The sequence below is a fragment of the Pantherophis guttatus genome, chromosome 4 (genome assembly GCF_059756535.1).
Source record: "Pantherophis guttatus breed Tessera chromosome 4, ASM5975653v1, whole genome shotgun sequence".
NCBI classification, from domain to species: Eukaryota; Metazoa; Chordata; class Lepidosauria; order Squamata; family Colubridae; genus Pantherophis; species Pantherophis guttatus.
In genome coordinates, this window is record NC_142066.1 from 113,050,479 (window position 1) to 113,069,886 (window position 19,408).

The following is a 19,408-nucleotide window of genomic DNA, read 5'->3' on the forward strand; positions in this document are numbered from 1 at the left end:
TGGTAAAGAGTTCCTGATTCGTCTTGGAGTTGGTGTATAATTCTTTTTTCTGTTTGCTTTTTTAGTTTATATGCTAACCAGCATCCAGTTTTGTTAGCATGTTCAAAATTATTTTGTTTTATCATTCTTATTTTCTGTGCCAATTCGGTTTTTGTGGTTAGATTCAGTTTGTGTTTGGCCAAATTTAGCTTTTGTAGCACAATTGTGTTGTTGGGCTGTTGTTGTAATTTAATTTCCTCTGTCTTAATTTCCTCCAATAATTCATTTCTAATTCTTTGTTTCTCCTTTTTCTTTCTTGCCACATATGCAATAGTTAGGCCTCTAATATAGGCTTTCGTGGTATCCCATAGGTTTTGTAACGATGTTGTATCTTTTGTATTTATTTGTAAAAATATCTTGATTTCCTTTTCTATCATTTGCTGATATTCTTTTTCCTTTATTATACTTGTGTCCATTTTCCATCTCTTCTGTTTTCGGAAACCTTTCCAGACTATTTTGATAGGATTGTGGTCGGCCCATATACTAGACATAATTTCTACTTCGTGTATTTCTTTACTTAGTTGAGGTGTCATCCAAGCCATATCCAGCCTGGACCACGATTGATGTGGGCCCGAAAAATATGTATATTGTTTTGTTTTGGTATTTAATTCTCGCCAGGTGTCGTGTAGGCTCATTTCTTGTACTAAATCTTTGAATGTTTGTGGCAATGTCTTCCTTTTAATTTTATTCTTCCTAGTGCTGTGGTAATCTTCTCATAAGTTTACTATCGCATTAAAGTCGCCGACAATGCATACATTTTCGTAGTCCAACTCTTTTAGTTTGTCATGTAATTTTTTGTAAAAATCTAATTGGTTTCCATTTGGAGCGTAAATAGCTACTAACAATATTGCTTTTATTTCCAATTTTAGTTCTACCATTAAGACTCGGCCTTCTTTATCAGTGTAAATCAGTTTAGATCTTATGTGATCTCTAATATATGTTACCACTCCCCTTTTTTTACAATCTCCTAAAGATGTGTATATTACTCCTAATTTTTTGTTTTCAAGTAGTTTTTTCTGTTGTTTTCTTATGTGTACTTCTTGTAATGTGATTATGTCTGCCTCTAATTTTTGCAACCTTGTAAACATCTGATGTCTTTTGCTTGGTGAGTTTAAACCATTTATATTTATGGAAATGAGCTTTATTTCTTCTTCCATTTCTGCTAGTGTTTATTTGTCTGTTATTTTGAGTTTTGTTGTGTTTCTTGTAACTCTTTGTGAGATCCCCGCTGTTTCCTCTCTCTCCAACCTTCCCTTCTTTTGTTCTTTGTCTTCCTTGTTTGTCATTTGTATCTCTTGGTCGCTTGGATTATGTTCTTCTCTACTATCTCTGCTTTCCTGTTCTCCTTCATTTCCTAGATATTGGTCCATAAAGTCTTGAGCTTTTTCTATTGTATCTATTCTAATTTTCCTTCCTTCCCATGAAATAAGTAGGCCTTCCGGTATGAGCCATCTAAATTTTATCTTGAGTTTATTCAGTTGTCTACTTAAGAAATTGTAGTCTCTTCTCCTGTCTCTGGCTCTTCTCGGTACTTGTTTCAATGTTAGAACTTCCCTCCCTTTGTACATGACTGTCTCCTCTCTCATTCTTCTATATATTTCTTCTCTCATTGTTTTTTTTGTAAACCTAATATGGACTTCTTTGGGGAGTTTGTTTCTCCTTGCATAATTTGTAAAGGCTCTGTAAATTTCATCAATTCCATTTCTAATTTCGTCCTTATCTTTGTGCATTGCCTTTGCCAGTATTTCGATCATAATCTCGCCCAGGTCTTCATCTCTCTGTTCTTCTATATTTTGGAATCTAAGGAAGAAGGATGCCTTCTCCATTTCAAGAAACGTGAGTGTATCTTTGGTGTCTCGGCTCCTCATCGTTTGTTGGTTCTCCATCCTCTCCAGCCTCGAGGCTGTAGCTTCCGTTTTTTCCTCCACTTTATGTATTCTCTGTTCATTTTCTATGATATTTTGCTGGATTTTCACTATCTTCTCATCTATGTTTCTAATGTCATCTTTAATTTCCCCTACATCTAGTCGCAATTGTTCATGGTTTTTTCTAGTTTCATCGTGATTTAGCGTCATCTTATCTTCCATCCTTTTCATTCCCTCTTGTATCATTGCGAGGGCAGCCTGTATATTCTGCATGCCTATGATAGTATTGGTCTTTTCTTCTCCCGTCTTTTGCTGTACTGGGGAGGCCACTAGTAGTGTTTGGGTTTGGGGTACCTTTTTGGTTGTTTTAATGGTAGTTGATATACTTGAAGTAGCCATGTCTATTGTACGTGTTAATCTTGTCCACAGTTTCATATAACTATATATTGCCTATTTTATGTTAATGGTTTAAATAAAATGTTATTGTTGGAATTAATATTAGTGGAAATACTTCTAATCAGCAATCAGCAATATAATAATAATATATATAGAAAGAAGAGAAAAGCAGGGGGAGGGAAGGTAGAAATGGTGGAAACAGCGGGGAAAGGGCACGTTTCTAGCAATTCATAAATTACCTTATTCTTAAGTTAATTGCAAATTAAGAAATCTATTTCACTAGCAGTATTTATAGTAATTCTAAAATCAGTTCTATGTCAATTTATATTTCTAATTATCTTAATTGTTATAACTGTATTAAATTGTTTAAATTAATTAGCTTTCAATCAATATTTATCACACATATAGTACTCTATAGTTATTTGAATGATCAACTTATTATTATTATAATCAACTTATTTTTATATAGTCACAAACAGAAAAAAGAAGAAAGAAAAAATACTAAATTATTAAATATTATTTTCAATTCTATTGCGTTCTAGTATGTTATAATAAGATTAAGCCAGACCATTAATAGCTATATTGTCTGTTTGTTCACCAGTTGTTTCAGTGGTTCAATAGTTAAATAGTTCAATATTTAACAATTAGATCGTTATATATCCCAGTTTTTTGGAAGAGTGCCAGTGGAAATGGTGGAAATATTGGTAGCTTCTAGAAGTCCACTCAAAATACGTTATATCGAAGTTTATTTCGTCTCTGTCAATGCAATGTCCACACTCTCCTTCGGTCTATTTCACACTCGGTTTTCCAATTTAGTCCAATCTGCCTGGCTGAAGCCAATAGAGTCCAATGCAATCAGTTTATAGAAATCCGTCCAGAGTCCTCCTTCCGATCTCCGACACACCGCTCTCCTCAATCTATTTCACACTCGGTTTTCCAATTTAGTCCAATCTGCCCGGCCGAAGCCAATAGAGTCCAATGCAATCAGTTTATAGAAATCCGTTCAGAATCCTCCTTCCGATCTCTGGCACACCGCTCTCCTCACTCTCTCTTTATTTCCTTCAATCCTCCTTCCAATCTCTGGCACACCGCTCTCCTCAGTCTATTTCACACTCGGTTTTTCAATTTAGTCCAATCTACCCAGCCGAAGCCAATAGAGTCCAATGCAATCAGTTTATAGAAATCCATCCAGAATCCTCCTTCCGATCTCCAGCACACCGCTCTCCTCACTCTCTCCTTATTTCCTTCAATCACGCAAGATCTGTTCTTATTCTTATTCTCAATTTAGTCCTCTCGATCCAGTCCACCCCAATAAAATCCGGTTATATCGGAGTTAAATCCTCCGCAATTCTTGTCGCTCTCTTTTCTCTCGGCTGTTCAAAGTTTTTGCGCTGTCATATCTGTTCAAAATGGCTCCAATCCGCCCGATCCTTCTGCCGCCGCTTGTGTAATATCTTTTCCCGGTGTCTCTGCAACCAGCGTCTGCTTCTTCATCAAATGCTTTTTGGGGTTTTTAGGTTAAAGTCCTCTGTTGATGATTTCTTTTCTTTTTTCAATCTTCGCTTCCCACTCACGCAGTTGTCAGCGCCTCCGGCCAGTCTCGAAAGGCTGGTTTTTCCTCACTCTGGATTAAGGGCTTGTCTTGTACCTTCGAGGGAGTTGCGATCTCCTCCGAGGTCCTAAGATGTTCCCCTTTAAACTATCGATCCCTCCGAGATCGATAGCGCCTATTTCAGCTCCAGATGTGGGATTGTTAGAGACTCAGGAACGGAGCGCCGTCCCTTTCGTCCCTAATGCGCTGAGGTCGCCGCCGAAAGTCCGTCGCCGGATTTTTGTAAATCTTGATATACCTGTAAAAAGGCAATTCCTGTCATTCTGTTCCTTTGTGTACACCAGGGAAGATAAGACTTTTCAAACATTTTATTAAATTTCTTTTAAAAAGTAATTTGATTTGATTGTTTTACTCCTGTAGGAACATTTCTAACTCTGTGTAAAACGAAGAATCTTTAAGACACATTTTTAAAATTATTTTCAGCTACACAGTACTGTTTTTTAAAAAACATTTTAACTATCTATTGAGATAATGGGCGAGGCATCACCCATTCCTCTTCTGGGTTTCTGGCACATACATGTACATCGGCCAGCTAGTTTCTGGTTATTGGTGTGCATGCACGCGTGACAATCAGCTCACCTTCACATGTGCAGTAGTGCCAGAAACCAGAAGATCAGCCAGCCAGCTGATTGTTGCGCATGCATGCGTGCCAGTAAACAGAAGACTAGTTGGCCGGTGTGCATGTGTGTGCCAGAAACCCAGAAGAGGAATGGGCGACGCCTCACGTGCCAGGTGAAATGGCTCTTTGTGCCACTTCCGGCACGCATGCCATAGCTTCGCCATCACATACCTATAATGTCTCTATTGCTATTTGCAATTCTATTTTATCCAGTGGCTCAGGATACATACAAATAAATAAAAACAGATTTACAAATTTCATTGTACACTTTATAAATAAAGGCTTCACTTATTCATACACATACCTATACAACACTATCTATAGGAGACAAAACTAGGTTTGAGTTCCAGAAGAATCAAGGGCAATGCTTGAAACATTCTACCTGATAGTTGGAAATACAACAATTCCATTTACCTTTATAAATTACAACATAGGTTGGCTAGTTCCAGTTTGCACTTCAATTCAGTTTTCTATCTGAGCATTATTGACTTATCCAGCTCACATCGGTACCATCTTTTGTTATATGAATGACAATTTGAACTTTGATAACTATCCTTTGTTGGGTCTTTTTAGAAATTTTCATTTTGATTTTTTTCACATGTTCTTTGCTTGTATTCATGCCCTACCACATCAAGTAGACTCATAGTGGTTTACAGAAATACCTAGATATGCTTCTCCAATAGACCCTTCTACCTTTATGAGATGCTTTGAATAAATTTCATGTATTTATTTGCTATATGTGTGTGTGTGAATATGTGTGTGTGTACGCGCGCATGTGCATATGTTTCCATTCATACCCTTACATAAATATATGGTACATAGCATACTGTATATAGGAACCAGACAGTATAAATGATAACCACATAGCAACATAGATAATAATATAGTGACAGCCTCATTTTGTGCACCATTAAATGCACTTAGTGCAGTTAGTGATAAAAGAACAAAATTGCTTTGTAATATCAAGTTTGTTTGAAATATGTATGCTAAGAGCAAAATTGTAGAATAATTTCCCTGGAAAAAAATCTATTCTCAAATAAGGAGAGAGGAAATTAATAATAAAGTTGAAGAAAAAGACAAAATGGCTTATTCTGGCCATATAAGACCAAGCCTTAAGAACAAATACATATAAAACTAGAATGGAGAAGACAGCAACAGACAGCAAAGTAATGGAGGCAGGATAAAAATCTAATAAATATATATGTAGAATTTAAAAAATTCTGTTCCTGCAAAGAAGCTGAATTCCTTTCAGGGAATTTGTAATTAATGGGCTGCAGGACACACTTAATTTTTCATACTTGGTCCAGAAGATGCCTTCATCGCAAAAGACTAGTGATAGGAGATGAAACTCCTTAAGGTCACAAGAGAATTGATCCAAAAGCATGGAACAGGAAGGCATGCTGCACAGGTTTGCATATTTATATTTCAGATTAGTGTACCATACAAAAATTTGCTTCTGCAGCTTTTTCCCCCACAAGATTCCATTCAATTTAATTGAAGAGAATTTATGTTGACATTTTTTTCTTTTTTTTTTTTTTAAAGAGAATGTTGATGAGACTATCATAGATGTACTGGTGTGCTGGTTTTGCACCATCAACGAGTTAAGAAATGGCAAATGGGGATACTTAGATACTCTCCTATTTTTCATTCTGTACTCAAGCCTTCAAGAATCCTTAGTTTCCTCAGTTTTCCATACTTCAGTTGAATTCCCAACAAAGAAAGCAAGAGAGAGTTCATCTGATGGCCCTTTTCCAGATTGAAATATGTTGGCTGTCAAGAAAGCTTCAGGATAGTAGAAATATGGTGACAGAAAATAACAACAGTATCAAGCTTTAACTGCCTTCAAAACAGCTGAAAAGCACTTAGATAATCTAGGAAGAAATTCTCAAGTACCTGAGAATAATACAGGAAAAAAGAGGCTAAATTACAAAAAGAATAGCTTTGTGAATTTGAAAGGCATTGTATTAATACTAACTGATTTCATAATGAAAAATACTGAAGATGTGAAAAAATCCTTTATATGGGGTAATCACACAGATCCAAACAATGAAGTAAAATACCATGTTATATATTCATAAGGAACATTTTCTTCCTATCTGTTCATGATACGGCCTTTGAAAGGAGCACGGTGGTTCATGTAGTTAGGATGCCAAGTTGGAGGTTAGCAAACCTGTGTTCGAGACCTGAGTGATGTTGTGGGTTGGGATCAGTACTTGTCCTTCACTCTAGCTCTTTGTTGTGCCCATCGGCTGCCAGCAGAACTAGCAGCAGAGGAGCGGGAGGGGGAGCCTGGGTCAGCTTTGGAGCCTTTGGAAGACTCTGGTGCAGAAGCAGATGCAGAACCTGGGCTTTCTGTTTGCCCCCGGGTGAAAGGGCAGCTGTCTTCAGGGCCTGAGCTGAGTGAGGGAAAGGAATAGATGGGGCCCAACCCAGATGTGCATATGTGTAGAGAGGAGAGGAGAGCAACGGAAGGCAATAAGCCAGCTCTCAGGGAACAGAAGTCATAGACGCTAGCCAGTCCCTCCCTGGCTGGGAAATAAATAGTAGGGGTTTGGGAGTGGCCTGTTGTCGCAGACAACCATTCATTTTCCAGTGTACATCTATCAAGTCAGAGTCCTTTGCCAGAACCAGGTTTGTTGGTACTAATTGCTCTGTATTTGAGGTGCCAACTGAGTCTTCCTGCTGGGAAATAACAGGGAGTGAATTTGCTTCAGTCGCTGTGAACAGAGACTGTTTCTGCTTGGCTTAATCATTGAAAGGATTTTCTACCTTGAGTTCTCATGTGAACAGAGACTGTTTTGCCCTGTTTCAGAAGGAGAAAAGACTTTCATTTGTGACTAATTACTTTTGGAGTTGTTTATCCAATGTGACAAGACTGTTCCTTCTCTGGTTGAATAAAGGGATTTGTTATACTCGTAAGTGGTTTCTCATTGCTTGCAAAGGCTGGGTCAGAACATTCTTCCTGGGAACATGAAAGGAGCCCCGAAATGGGTGTCCCCTGGACAACAGTGATGTCACTGGCTAATCCTTTCAACCCAGAAGCGCCTCAGTGCTTCTGACATGAGTGCAATGCTTTTGAGACAAATATATGATGCCTTTGGAAGAAAAATGCAATGATTCTGATAGTTATTTTACCTATTCCAGTCCCGCTATATTTTTATATATTTTCCATGAAGTACATGGTTATTCAATTTTGATTTGGAATTAATTAAATTATAGAGTTTAAGGCTGAAAAATAATTGTTGAGAGATTTCTGAAATCTTATGTTTGTAACACTTTTCTAGAGGCTAAGAGTTTTCTTAGAATATTTTCTGAGATTAAGTGAGCAGATGGTCTTTCAAATAACTTTGCCTCTTGATAAGATTCAGTGTATTACAGTATACTTAGATGCTCTTTTAGTAATATTATGGAGGTCTTTTCATACTTCAAGTATGATTGTTAAAATAGAATTTTACGTGTGCAGCAGTGCCAGAAATCGGAAGATCAGCTGGCCAGCTGATTGTTGCACATGCATGCATGCCAGTAAACAGAAGACTAGCTGGCTGGTGCGCATGCGTGCCCCAGGACATCCATCCCCTTGGCAACTTGGAGCGCTCCCCCAGTCACTCCCCTGCACCCGCCCGCCTGCCTACCTGCCTACCTTGTCATTGACACTTGTGAAGAAAGCCCCGAAGCTGCACTGCCTGGGATCCACACGGGCTGCCGCAGGGGGATGCCAGGCAGTGGTGGGATTCAAATTTTTTAACAACCAGTTCTGTGGGTGTGGCTTGATGGGTGTAGCTTAGTGGGTGTGGCTGGGTGATCATGTGACTGGGTGGGCATTGCTGGGTGGGCATGTGACTGGGTGGGCATGGCCAACTTGACATCACTCATGTCAAGGGGTGCTTTGCCCAGCCCCTCCCCTCCCAGCCATTCCTTGTCACCCCCGGCCTCAATGTATCTATAGTTCTGTAAAATGTTGTTCACTTTTTTCAACTTTATTATCAGCATCTACATACTATAGATGTACTTTCATGGACCACTGAAAGGAAGAAATGGCTCACATGCTTTGCCCAAGAATGTGATAGGCAACAGGCTTTTAAGGGGCTGCCAGAAAGAAGGGGGGCAATGTATTTTCCAAAGCAGCAGAAGGCAAAACAAGAAGCAATGGATGGAAACTGAACAAAGAGAGAAGCAACCTAAAACTAAGGAGAAATTTCCTGACAGTAAGAACAATTAACCAATGGAACTGCTTGTCTTCAGAAGTTCTGGGTGCTCCAATGCTGGAGGTTTTTAAGAAGAGACTGGAAAGCCATTTCTCTGAAATCGTATAGGGTCCCCTCCAAGGTCCCTTCTAAGTATTATTCTGACACCTTTCCCAGGCCCTCCACTCAGATTTGGCATCCTCAGTTTTCCTGCCTGAACAGGGGGTTAGACTAGAACAGAGGTCTTCAAACGTGGCAGCTTTAAGACTTGTGGACTTCAACTCCCAGAATTTTCCAGCCACAAGTCTTAAAGCTGCCAAGTTTGGGGGGCCCTGGACTGGAAGACCTCCAAAGTCCCTTTAAGCTCTGTTATTCTGTTATTCCTAAACTAAATAGCTAAGACCAGTGGTGGGTTGCTACTGGTTCTCCCCACTTCGGGGAGATTGCGCACAAAGTGCATGCACGAAGTAAATCAGTGGTAATACCGTTAGAACCCACCACTGGCTAAGACACTCATTGGGATCCTATCTCTTTTGCTCCCTGTGGACTAAGGAGTTAAAGAGCTGCCTCTAGATATTCCTTTTAATAAGATTTTTAGAAACCTGAAGTTCAAAGTTCTTCATGTCTCCTTACCCTGAAGACCCAATTTCATTTGGAATTTAATCCCAAACTGATTGCTCTTTTAGCATTTCTCTTGACACTTCTCCAAAATGCACCCTCAAGAAGCCACATCTGTCTCCCTCTCCCTCTCCCTCTCCCTCACACACACACACACACACACGGAGAGAGAGAGAGAGAGAGAGAGAGAGAGAGAGAGAGAGAGAGAGAGAGAGAGAGAGGGAGAGGTTGGATTGGATATTCTCTCCCACCCTCCTTTTCTCTCTACTTTAGGCTTAGAAAGTCTGCCAGTGCTGCTCTTCATTTGGCAAGGCTTAAGGAGAATTAGGGGCTAGAGACAGTTGGCATTCTCATCTCTGCTACAGGTGAGGCTCTCAGAAAGACTTTTTAGCAGACACACAATGCCTTCTCCTCAGCCTCTCAGCACTAATGAGAGATGCAGATCTACTGCTCAGGGGAGGCAAAGCATCTCATTTTGTACAAACCATCTGCTGCCTGCGGATACGTGCTATGGGTGACATGTGTAGGTCCATCCAGGGTGTTATGTAAATAGGTTTTCTTGGCAGGAAGTTTAAACTAACTGACCATCAGCTGATTGGCTGACCACCACAGCTGCAAGGTATATAAGGGGAGCTGTTTCCCCAGGTCAGTGGCTGGGTTCTCACCCTACAATAAAGAGCTGTTGTCACTCACTGCCTGGCTTGCTGCGTCCTCATTCACCCAACTTAACATTGGCGATGAAGATGGGATTTGAGGCCAGAAGCCAAGGAAAGAGCTGAGGCCACAGCCAAGAAAGAGCTGAAGCCACGATCTGAGAGAGAAGCAGAACGGCCGAATCCAGAATCCAGCCAGGTGAGCGAGAGGAGCACCGGAGAATCACGAAACGATGTCTGCCTACACACCGCCAGCACCTTTCTACCCCAAGGAGGAAAAGTGGGGGTCCTACATGTCCCAGTTCGAGTGCTTCATGGTGGCCAACAACCTGCAAGGACTACCGGACGTTCAGAAGAAGGCCCTGTTCCTGAGCCACTGCGGACCACGGATGTTTGACACGTCCGAAGCCTTATCGGAGCCGAATTCAGTCCACACTATATCATGGTCAATGCTGCAGATCCTGCTGAAAGACCACTATGCCCCAACGCCTTCGAAGTACGTCCAACGGTACGAGTTCTGGCAAAGGCTGCAGCAGGACAGTGAGTCGATCAGCGAGTACGTCGCTGGCCTACGTAAGGCTGCAAACCAGTGTGAATACCGAGATTTGGATGAGATGCTCCTAGAGCAACTAATTTGCGGAGTGAGGGATGGCCGGCTACAAAGGAGACTACTCGCGAGATCAAACCTGACCCTACATATCGCACTAGACGAAGCAAGAGCCCAAGAGTCTTCCGTAAAAGCCGCTGAAAGACTGCAAGGGCCCATCCATGGCCGGGCAGCGCAGAGGTCGGCGACCGTGCACCGGGAAGCCGTAAGCACTGACAGTGAAGGGGAGTCCGAGGAGGAGGTCTACCGCACAGAGCAGGCCAGGCCGGACTGACGGGGAACCAGGGACGATTGCGCCAGCTGCAGAGGACCCCACTCCCGACACAACTGTAAATTCAGGGACGCGATCTGCCGCTTCTGCGAGAAGAAGGGCCACATCGCTTGAGTCTGCAGGGCCAAGCAAGCACAAGGCTACAAACCACGAGGCCAAGCCGGCCAATCCGAGACAGCGCCGCGCCGGAGGCCCAATAAAGATGGCAGAAGCCGGAAGGGCGCGAAACTTGAAGACGTCGAGGCCTACACTATCCGAATCGGCCAGACCTGCACCTCTCCCGGAGAAAAGACCTAAACCGCGGTCAAGATCGAGGGACGTGAGTGCCAGATGGAGATCGACACGGGATCCCCCATATCCATCATGTTGTGGGAGAACCTAAAGAAAGCCATCCCCAGCGCACACAAGTGGCAGCTCCAACCACAGCGGCGCAGGCTAAAAGACTATGAAGGAAACCGCATCCCAGTCGAAGGAATAGGCGAGTTCCAAGTGCAATACGGGGAATTCAGCGAGAAACTGCCCCTCACCATTGTCAGTGGCAAGCTCCCGAGCCTCCTGGGCATGGACTGGAAGCACAGCCTATAGTAACTCACAGAGGGGCCTTCAAATGCACCCGTCTGCAGTTTGGAGTTAGCATAGCCCCCAGACTTTTTCAAAGCACCATGGAGCAGCTGCTGCAAGGGATCCCCGGGATGGTCCCATATTTTGATGATGTACCACTGAAGATGAAGAGCAGCTAGGGGAGAGGCTTAGAAAGGTCCTAGAAAAATTCAGGAATGCCGGACTCAACAAATGCATGATCGGTCAAACGCAACAAATGCATGATCGCAGTCCCCTCAGTAGAATTCCTAGGGTACCGAGTAGACGGCACCGGCATACACCCTACTGAGAGTAAAATCAGGGTGATCCAGGAGGCCCCCACCCCTAAGGACAAGGCAGAACTACAGGCATTCCTGGGACTGTTAAATTTCTACGCGATTTTCCTAAAGGACAAGGCAACAGTGGCTGAACTGCTGCACAGACTGTTAGCCAAGAAGTCCACCTGGAAACGGGGGAAGGCCGAGGACATTGCATTCACAAACATTAAAAAATTGCTGTCAGCTGAGAGTTTCTTGATACAATACAACTCTACGCTTCCCCTTGTGATGCGTCCCCTTTCGCCATGGGAGCCGTCCTGAGCCATAGACTCCCAAACGGCCTAGAGGCACCCATCGCCTACTACTCCTGAACTCTGTCAAGCGCCAAGAGAAATTACAGCCAGCTTGACAAAGAGGCCCTCGCCGCCATCTCGGGAGTAAAGAAGTTCCACCAGTACCTATTTGGGAGGGACTTCAACCTGATCACCGACCATCGCCCACTCCTGGGTCTCATCGCAGGAGACCAACCAACACCGGCAGCCCTATCGCCCAGGATGACATGCTGGGCCATCTTCCTCGCAGCATATTCTTATCACCTGGTACATCGACCAGAGGCAGCCATGGGCAACACCGACGCACTCAGCCGATGCCCACTACCAGACAAGCTGGAAGACCCCACACCCGGCATCCCCATTCTGCTGATAGATGTATTGGACTTGGGGCCCATTACATCAGCAGAAGTAGCGAGAGCCTCAACCAAGGACCACGTGATCCGGACGGTCGCAAGTTGGGTAACGAGGGGATGGCCGGAGAAGACCGGGGGCAGGGAATTTAAACAGTACGTGAGCAAATGGGATGAACTAACTATGCAAGGGGAGTGCCTATTATGGGGCAATTGGGTTATTGTTCCCTTGTGCCTAAGCCTAAGGGAAAAAGTCTTAACACTATTGCATGAGGGGCACCCGGGGATTGTTCGGATGAAGGGACTAGCCAGAAGCCACGTCTGGTGGCCCAGCATGGATGTAGATATTACCGAGTGGGTGGGAAGATGCCAACCCTGCCAAGAGTCTAGGCCAGATCCACCAACAGCACCGGTGAGGGAGTGGGAAATACCCAAGGGGCCCTGGTCCAGGATCCACATAGACTTCGCTGGGCCGTTTCACGGACAGACCTTTATGGTCATAGTGGACACATTTTCAAAATGGCTAGAGATTAAGTTTATGAGGGCCACTACCACTGACACAGTTATCAAGGAACTGAGACAGTTGTTTGCCACCCATGGGCTACCGGACATCCTAGTTTTGGACAACGGGCCCCAATTCACGGCCACACAATTCGAGAGGTACCTAGATGACCTGGGGGTCAGACACGTCCTCTCTGCCCCGTTCCATCCAGCTAGTAATGGTCAGGCTGAGAGATTTGTAAGAACGGCCAAGGAGGCCCTCTCATGCCTAGGCCCCGGGGATTGGCAGGAAAGAATAGATCGATTTCTAACAGCCCAGCACTCCACACTGTGTACTGCCACAGGCCGAAGCCCGGCAGAGCTGTTAATGGGAAGAAAGCTCCGAGGGGTACTGGATAGGCTAAATCCCAACTACTCCCCTGAGGTCTTCAAGGGGGGGGGAGGAAGCTCAGGGAGTTCACCATAGGGACTCCAGTCCACGCCAGGAACTATGGGAAGGGCCCACTCTGGCAAGCAGGAACAATCACAGAAATCACGGGGCCCAAATCATACAGAGTAGATATGGGGGACGGGAGAGTTTGGCGCAGGCACATAGACCAACTGAGGAGATGAGTAACCACAGACACTGAGGAAAACTTCAACGAACCGTTCCCTGACTACCAACCAGAACCACAAAATACATCAAGCCCAAGTGCAGCGGAAGACTTAGCTGATGATCCTGACGTCCAGCGCCGCCCCATCGAAGAGATTCAACCGACCGGAGAAGTCGCCACCCACAAAGAGATCTCGGAGGTTCCATTGGTGGAGCAGGGAGAGACAGGGAGTCCCTCCAACCTGCTCGACGCCTCCCCTCCAAGTGAACTGCGCAGGTCGACCAGGATACGTACACGCCCTAGTCACCTGAGAGACTTTGTATGCAAATAGTAACCCAAAGTGACTTCTGGGAGGGGAGGAGTGTTATGTAAATAGGTTTTCTTGGTGGGAAGTTTAAACTAACTGACCATCAGCTGATTGGCTGACCACCACAGCTGCAAGGTATATAAGGGGAGCTGTTTCCCCAGGTCAGTGGCTGGGTTCTCACCCTACAATAAAGAGCTGTTGTCACTCACTGCCTGGCTTGCTGCATCCTCATTCACCCAACTTAACACAGGGCACAGAAGTTCTGCTGCTAGCCTGGCAGCCCAGCTCGAGCCATTGGGTTTTTTAAAAAAATATTTTTCCTATGGGGGGCTGGCTTTTTGCCTAGCTTTGTCCAGCTGTCGAGGGGGCATGGCTTCCTCCCCAGGCCCCTGTCCATTTCCCCCCTGACAGCCGGACAAAGCTAAGCAAAAAGCCAGCCCTCACCAGCACCCAGCTTCACCGACAGCAGGCTTGGAAAGGACAATGTGAGCTTCTACCTGCGTCAACCTAGACTGGGGAGGGAGAGAGCGTGAGCAAGCCAGAGGCCCTTCCCTCCAGCCTTTGCCCAAAGCCTCGCACCGCACCAGGAGGCTGGAGTTTGCATTTCTTCCCCACTCCAACCCACGCGTACCTTGGCAATGGCACTGTTTCTCTCCGCCCCCTTTTCCAGCTGCTGGATCAGAGGGATGAACCTAGCTTTGCTGCCCATTGCACTTAGGAATCTCAAAGCCAAAAATGAATGTTTGTGCTACAACCAGCCTCTAGATCGGCTTCCTGCAAACTCTGTCTCTCGAGGAGCCCGGCCGAACTTCTGCACACCACTCGCTGAGGCGGAGGATGGGGTTGGAACTAATTGGTAGCCAAACTAAGTGCCCAAAAGACCCCATCGCGTCATCAGGAGTCCTAGTGTCTTAGCGAGTGAAACTTTGGCCGGCATCCTCGGAAGACCACGGAGTTTGCAGGCCGCCTGCCTAGCTAGCGCCAAATTGGCTGCAACACAAGCATTCATTCTCAGCTTTATTTGAGATTCCTAGCTGTGATGGATAGCAAAACTAGGACTGATCCCCAGCCAGCTTTCTCATTTAGAGAGCCTCTGCTGATTGGGAGGGCCGCGCAGCAAGAGAAAAGGCATTACATATCAGCCTCATCTGAGGCAAGTGGCTGGGAGGGGCAAGGGGTGTGGCCAGGTGTGGTTAGCTACCGGTTCAGACAAACCAGTGCAAACTGGCTGAATCTCACCACTGATGCCAGGCATGGCTGGATGGATGCTACCTGAGAGAGAGAGAATAGGACCGGGGCTGTTCATTCCAGCAAAGATTGATGCAATCTTCTCCTCCTGAGGCAGCTCGCCTCCCCGCCAGCAGCTTCTCCTTCTCCTGGCTGCTCCAGGATCAGCCTCTGCCTCTTAGCAGGGGACTGGAGGAGAGCGCAGCTCCTCACTCATGGAGATCCACCAGTAGGGAAGCAGTCGCAGTAAGCAGTAAGAGGTGCACCGGCTAGGAAGCGGTCATGCTCCCTGGCGGGAGAGGGTTGCACCCAACTTTGCTGGGGCAAACGGCCTGCCCACCTCGCACTCTGGGCAGCGTCTAGCCATACCAGCCTCTGGTCCTACTGGGGCAGCTCACCTCCCTGCCAGCAGCTTCTCCTCCTGACTGCTCCAGAAGCAGCCTCTGCCTCTTAGCCAGTGCAAACCACCTACCGCCTCCCTCTCTGCCCTGCCAGCTGCTCCTGGTGCTGCCGGGAAAATGGCAGCACGAGAACCGCTATTGCCAGAGGCGAGGCAGTGGCGGGGGCAGGAGCAGGAGCAGCAGGCCAGGACTTCCCTCTCTTCCTCACAGAGGCCTGGGGCTATGCCAGAAGCCCGCTTGGGAAGAGTCAGGGAAGCCCCATCCCGCCCATCCCTGCTGCTACCGCTCCCTCGCACCTGATCAATCTGCTGCTTTCAGAAATTTGCTTTTCTTTCAACGCCAAGACTTGGATCCAGAGGACTGCAGATTGCCTCTGAGCACATGCAGAGTCAAAGAGTCCACTACCCTTCAGGGCTGAATGTGGAAAAAGTCACCCCAAGGCAAGGGGTGACAGGAAGAAGCTGCTGCCGGCTCCGGATCTGGCGGCCCACAGGCTCAGCCCCAGCTTTACAAGCTGCTGCGGTAATTGCACAGCCTTGTCAGCTCACCAGAAAGCCCACTGTGTACAGACACAGCAAGAATCGGTTGGGCCAAACAGCCCTGCCTCGCAATAATGATGTTCCCGGCCCAAAACGGGGCATGGAGGGGGTGAAGCACATGTGCCGGGCTGTGCATGTGCAATGCGGGCCACATGTGCAGGGAGGAGCATGGGGAGTCGTGCGCATGCACATGGCGGCTTCCCATTGCATTATGGGTGCTGGCACTCATGCATACTATCGCGCGCACACACACACACGTCCGGCATGCAATGGGAAAAAGATTCACCGTCTCTGTTATAGGTAGTCCTTGATTTATTATCATAATTGAGCCTGAACTCGTACTGGTCATTAAGCGGGTCACCATGCGATTTTGTCTGACTTTATTGCCTTTTTTGCAGCACTCAATAAGTGAATCACTACAGTTATTAAGTAAATCCATTGTATGCAATGCGCATTTTTTGCTGAAAACTGGAATACCAGTTTCCAGCAAAAATAAATATAAATAAATCATGGTCATCTAACCACAGGATCTTTCAAAGAGCAATAAATGTGGACCAGTTGCCAGTTATCCAAAATGTGATCGTGTAACTTCAGTGGGAGCCATCGGAATTTCAAATCTGGGTGAAAGGGGCCCTGGGGAGATTATCATAATTTCAAACAATTGCTAAGCAACTGGTCATAAATTGATGATTACCTAAATATGGACCTTCAATACAACCTTTCTTGTGACAATCTCAAAGAGGAAAGATATCTATTTCAGAACAGAAGTAATGCTTTGTTTTCTGTGGCCTCTTAAAATTATGATTCCCCATTTATTCATTCATTCATTGCACCCCTTATAATACAGTTCATAGTTATGAGTATTTTGAAAAATTTTAGATATATTTTTACCATATCAAGCAAAGCACTTTATGAAGCCTTGATTATGAAGCTTTCCTTGGGTAATTATGGTATTTTTTGGAGTGTAAGACGCACCGGAATATAAGACCCACCTTAGTTTTTGGGGAGGAAAATAAGAAAAAAGCTCATTGGTGGGTGAATCGGCCTCCTGGAATACCCCCAATCAACTGTTCCCAGAAGTGAATTTTAGCAACAGGTTCGTTGGTTGTGAGCTCTGTGCCTTGCTTTTTTTTCTGCCTCTGAAACTTCTGAAACTCTGTTTCAGAAAAAAACTTTTTTTCCTGCCTCTGAAAGCTTCCGAAACAGAGCTTCAGAAAAAAAGACTTTTTTTTTCTGAAGCTCTGTTTGGAGGCTTTTTTTTCTGAAGCTTCTTTCAGAGGCTTTTATTCTGAAGGACTATCTCTATTCTGTTCAATCTTCTTTCTTTGGTATTGGTATATAGATAAACCTCTTCCGATCTATTGGTTATTGTGTCATTCTCCAGATTTGTTAGCATAGTTTGGTTAGAACCTTTACTGATTCTTTTTTGTTGTTGTTGCTTGCCATATTATTTTAGATAAAAGCCTTTTAGAGGCTTTTTTTCTGAAGCTTCTTTCAGATATTGCCTCTGAAATCTCTGTTTGCAAGGCTGGGTGGGCTACATTCGGAGTATAAGACGCACCCAGATTTTTACCCTCTTTTTTGGGGGGAAAAGGTGTGTCTTATACTCTGAAAAATACGGTAACATCCATATCCATGTTTTCACAGAAAAAAATGTGAAAATAATTTTTTTGACAAGTATTTGTATTATGAAAAATAGATAATTAATCCTTTCTATGTTTTAATAAAGAAATATCTAATATTAAACCACATAATATGAAATAATTTTGAACTGATTCTAAAACTGATTTGGAGGTACAATAAAATTGGTTTCATTGCATACAAAGACAATTCTAATTTGTTTTTCCAAATTGGGTTTTAAAATTCAGCTTCTCTGTTTTATGTTTTGCAATTCTAAAAATGCATATACTAAAATGGATACTAAAAATGAAAAAAGATGTGTCTGTTTGGAATTCTAGTGTGCAGTACATCAGTATCACCTCACAGTCTCAGCAGCTAGAATAATTATGTAAAGGTCTCTCTTTCAATCTGCCTAATTCTGTTCTGATTTTCAAAATCAGTTATACTCTAGATCTTTCAGTTAGGAGAAATTTTTAAAGACTGGCTGTTAAAAACTGCCCTCAGAAACATACTCCAAACACTGGTGATAAAGTAGTAACAACAACCCATGAATGATTGACTTGGATTTTTTATCTTGGATGTTATATACCAGGCTGCTTTTTGCCCAGCTGTATCATAAAAAACAAAATCTCGAACATTTGTTGTTCTGAAAAGGAACTATTTGTTCCTCAGCCTTCATACTAATCAATATGCAATCTGTTTTAAATTGCATTGAGTCTCCTTTTATGATTTCCACAACAACTGCAGTATTGAATTAACTGCGTAAACAGCTGAAAGGCAATGAAAGAATGAATGGAAAACTCTATGAAATAATTTAAAAGGATGACATAGAATTGTATAATTCACATGTTGTCCGAAGAACTTATGATCAGGTAGCACAAAAATAACATGGTGCATTTTTTAGGCAAAACCTCTAGAAAACTCAAAAGTGGAACTGGCTCCAATAAAATGTACCTCCCTTATGTATAGATGAATAACAATATATGACATATATTGTTGAGAAATAATAATATAACATAACATAACATCATATCATATCATAATATAATATTAGGGAAAGGAGGAGTGTATAAGGTGACAAAGAGAAGGCTTGGAAGAATGGCAATGCAGCTGAACAAGCAGAAGGCTCTTTGACCTGTTAGCTATGCAGCTGCAGCTTGATTGATCCTTAACTGTCACCCACCCACCCCTGGAATTTTTGTTCTTATGAACTGAGTGCCACCTACTGGCCAGAGGCTATTACTGCTCCCTTGACTTGAAAAATAGGGAAAAAATAAGAATCCATTTAAAAAGCAAAGGGCTAATGCACAGATCCATACATTCTTACAGCAGGTTTTCTTTGTTATATAGCATTGATCAAAATAAAAGGGGAAAAGCATACAGCTTTAAAAGAGGGTCATTTTAGGGTATTTCTAAAGGCCTACTGTTTTTATTTGTCAAACACTCAAGCTTAAATCAAAGTTAAATCAAAGTTTTATTAATTTATATTATACACACACACTCACAATTTGCAAATGCTGTAGATGCTGGCACATGTATACTTTTATTAGTCGAGAGTTTATGACATAAAATACAATAAATTACTATGCCTTTTCTCTCTTTAGAAGTTCCATCTTCATACATCCCCATTCCCACCTCTAAGAAAATTCAAATAAATGGGTTGGATTTGTCTTCCTTCTCCCACACATTTGTAAATTTATGTGGAGATTACAAAATAAATTCCTTCCAAAATACATGTATGCCTGCAAGGAATGTCACTACATAAATGCATTGAAACACCTGTCATCAGTTATTATGGTGTTGAATCTCTTCGACAT

The 19,408-nt window shown here is 43.7% G+C and overlaps 1 pseudogene; it reads left to right on the forward strand.

Moving 5' to 3' along the window:
• The first annotated feature begins 10,219 nt into the window (after positions 1–10,219).
• Positions 10,220–11,449, forward strand: LOC148114305 (uncharacterized; annotated as a pseudogene).
• The last annotated feature ends 7,959 nt before the right edge of the window (positions 11,450–19,408 follow it).